This window comes from Musca domestica, unplaced genomic scaffold (assembly GCF_030504385.1).
Source record: "Musca domestica strain aabys unplaced genomic scaffold, Musca_domestica.polishedcontigs.V.1.1 12, whole genome shotgun sequence".
In the NCBI taxonomy this organism is placed as follows: Eukaryota; Metazoa; Arthropoda; class Insecta; order Diptera; family Muscidae; genus Musca; species Musca domestica.
Genome location: NW_026712155.1, coordinates 18,403,408 through 18,407,669, shown reverse-complemented (window position 1 = coordinate 18,407,669; position 4,262 = coordinate 18,403,408).

Genomic DNA, 4,262 nt, shown 5'->3' with positions numbered 1-4,262 from the left:
GATGTACCGAAATTCGGGACTTTTGGACAGATATTGGCCATTTTGTGCACAATTATCCCGAAATCGGTTGAGTATATATATATATATATATATATATATATATATATATATATAGGACCTATATCCAAATCTGAACCGATCTTAATAAAATTTGGCAGAGCTATTTCTAGACTGTAGCTGATAACTGATACCAAATATCATATTTGTCGAATTCATATTACCAAATCAGATGAAATATATGTATGGGAGCTATAGCTATATCTGAGCAGAATTCGATGTATTTGCTTCTAGACATAATTCGGTGGGATGTACCAAAATTGAGGCCATTACGACTTATGTTGGCTATTTGGTGTACAATCATCCCGAAATCGGTTAAAGATATATCTATGAGCTATATATAAATTTGAACCGATTCTCACCAACTTTAATCGGGACATACAAACATTGTTTGGAACATTTCATAATAAATAAATGTTACCTGAATTTTGTTAACAAAAATACATGAAAAGACGGAAGGGCAGACGGACGGAAAGACGGACCGACTGACATGCATAAATCGACTCAGAAAGTGATTCTATGATGATATTCAAAAGTAACTATGGGTCTATCTCGCTTCCTTCTCCATAATACCCTTACCACTATGTGGTGTAGGGTATAAAAATGGCTGTAAACATGGGCGTTGTAGTTTTTTTTTCGTGAAAAAATATAGATATATACCATAAAAATATCATATAACGTCACTGTCTAATAGCCAGTCAGGGCTGGACCAAAGGATTTTGGGGTTCGTAGGTCAGACTATCTTTAGGATTTTGTGAAGCCTTGACGAAATACTGAGGGAACCAATTTTTCTTTTTTTTTTTTTTTTTTTTTTTGAAATATATTTCGCAACATTTAATGGTTTGAAGTAAATGGCGATGTCATTCCACTTTTTGGTATGGTCCCTATAAAATTCTCCAATCATGCAAAATCATTATTTGGGATGAGTGTACAATGGCCCACAAAAATCTTTGGAAGGTCTCTATGGGACTTTGCAAGGTTTAAGAAAAAAAAACTCAGCACTCTTTGGGGCAGCATTGGTTTTATTATGTGGATATGTTTCGACAAACACTACCTGTAATTCCTGCATCAAGACCAGCAGATAATTTATGGGCATGCCTAAAATCATCTTTGGGGTCATGCTCGTACATTAAAACTAGGTTGAGCTAGTCTCATATAAAACACAGCGATTACCCGTCATAATACCTTAGGTCAGAGGGGAACATGGGAAATATTGCTTCACACCTACATTGATAACGTACCAATTTAGGGGAATTTCTAAATAACACTGAGTATTTTCGAATAGAATAAGTCATAGTTTGTCCTTTGGATCGTTAACGGTTAAAGAGCTGTTTAAACTTCGGCTAATTTTTGGAAAAATTCGCTCCACCTTTTCTATCCTGAATTTCTTTCAAATATATGCATTCCTTAAAAACACCCTCTGACTTTTTTATTTAATTTAGACAAAATGACATGGAATAGTAATAAACAAAAAAAAAAACCTTAGCCTTTGTAATTCCACCAAATAACCTCTACTGTCAACATCAGAGTATCGCCCAGTGGCTTAATTTTATGTTCCCCCCAAAAATATTGTAGTGTCCATGTCATGTAAGTGACGGGCGTAAGCTGCTATTTTCACCTTCATTTTCCATCCTTCCTTCATTCCTTCCGTCCATGCAGTTGGTTTTCGGTGTGGGACAATGTAACTAATTTGTATTAGACATGCCTTCAGATACCGACCAAAAAAACATTTTCTATTATTATAAGCTATGACAAGCGTGTCTTGTTCTTGTTCCTCCTTTACTGTATACTGGCTATTTTACATAGAATGGAGCATGAAATTTACATAAAATGAAAAGCAATCTAAAACATTTTCCCACTTGTGCTTTGCTCACTCCTACTGTGAGTCAGGATGTAGGTGTGTGTGTGTGAGGAAGTGGGTATCTGTCTATGGGTGTGTTTGTCTGTCTGTGGTCGGTTTATGTGACATTTAATGCTGGCCAGAAGGCCATGCTAAAATATGCATTTACTAGGATCCCAGTGACATAGCTTTGGGCACGAACAGCCAGTCCAGTGACGCTGATGCTGATGCCGGCGATGATGTGGACGACGTAATTTAGTACACATCTCTCTCTTCTTGTTGAGTGACAAAGGATTTGAAATTTATAGTCACAATGTTACATATTTAACTAACTAACATCAGTTTTATGTTGCCACGGCGCAGCAGCATAATTATCATTTTATCCGCTTAGTGTTTTGCCCGCCTGACGTGGTGTGTCCTTTGGCTCAGGAAGCTGTCGCGTAAAGTTATAAAGGATGTGTAGTGTAAATCCTCTTTACTTGGCATTAACTTGGTTTCGGCTAAAATGAAAATTAAGTAGGATAAGAAAATTAAATTAGGATTTGGCGAAGGAAATTAAGGGTTCCGAAACAATTTTTTTTGAAAAATTTATGAGGTTAGAGTAAGAAAATGTTAGTTGTATTGTTAAAAAATGGGGCGAATACCTGGAAATATAATTCTGAAAGTCCCTTGGAAATCCATGATTATAGCTCTGATGGTTTATAAAAAAAATATGTTTTAAAAAGTTTAAAAATCCAAGATAATAACTCCAGGAAAAATCTTCTTTAAAATCCAGGATTGTACCTCTTTTGGTCCTTGAAAATATATTCTTTAAAAATCCAGGATTATGCCCCTCTTGGTCTTTGAAAACATATTTTTAAAAATCCAGGATTATTCCTCTCTTGGTCCTGGAAAAATTTTTTCTTTAAAAATCCAGTATTATTCCGCTCTTGGTCCTTAAAAACATGTTCTTTAAAAATCCAGGATTATACCACTCTTGGTCCTTGAAAAAATATTCTTTAAGAATTCATGACTGCATCTCTTTTCGTCCAAGAAAAAATATTCTTTAAGAGTCCAGGATTATACCACTCCTGGTCCTTGAAAACATATTCTTTAAAAATCCCGGATTGTATCTCTTTTCGTCCTTGAAAAGATATTCTTTAAAAATCCAAGATTGTGTCTCTTTTTGTCCTTGAAAAAATACTGTTCAAAAATATGCGGCATATTTTTTTGTCCTTGAAAAAAATAATATTTAAAAATCCACGTTTATTGGTCTGTTGGTCCTTAAAAAATATTCTTTAAAAAATCCAAGCTTATTGGTCTGTTGGTCCTTAAAAAAATATTATTTAAAAATCCACGCTTATTGGTCTGTTGGTTCTTGAAAAATATTATTCAAAAATCCACGTTTATTGGTCAGTTGGTCCTTGAAAAATATTCTTTAAAAATCCACGTTTATTGGTCAGTTGTTCCTTGAAATTATTCTGTAAAAATTCCACGTTTATTGATCAGTTAGTCCTTGAAAATATTCTTTAAAAATCCACGCTTATTGGTCTGTTAAACCTTGAAAATAATCTTAAAAAAATCCACGCTTATTGGTCTGTTAAACCTTGAAAATAATCTTTAAAAAATCCACGCTTATTGGTCTGTTGGTCCTTGAAAAAATATGTTTTAAAAATCCACGTTTATTGGTCTGTTGGTCCTTGAAAAAATATGTTTTAAAAATCCACGTTTATTGATCAGTTAGTCCTTGAAAATATTCTTTAAAAATCCACGCTTATTGGTCTGTTAAACCTTGAAAATAATCTTTCAAAAATCCACGCTTATTGGTCTGTTAGTCCTTGAAAAAATATGTTTTAAAAATCCACGTTTATTGATCAGTTAGTCCTTGAAAAAATATGTTTTAAAAATCCACGGTTATTGGTCAGTTGGTCCTTGAAAAATATTCTGTAAAAATTCCACGTTCATCGGTCCGTTGGTCCTTGAAAAAATATTATTTAAAAACCCACGGTTATTGGTCTGTTGGTCCTTGAAAAATATTCTGTAAAAAATCCACGTTTATTGATCTATTGGTTTTCGAAAAATATTCTTTAAAAAATCCACGTTTATTGGTCTGTTAGTTCTTGAAAAAATATTCTTTAAAACCCCACGCTTATTGATCTGTTGGTCCTTGAAAAAATATTCTTTAGAAATCCATGCTTATTGCTCTGTTGGTCCTTGAAAAATATTCTTTGAAAACCACGCTTATTGGTCTATTAGTCTTTTAAAGAATATTCTTTAAAAATCCACGATTATAGCTCTCTTGGTCCTTCTTTAAAATCCACGACTATTGGTCTCTGGGACTTTGAAAAAATCGTCACTAAAATTCTTGACTAAATCTATTTTAGTC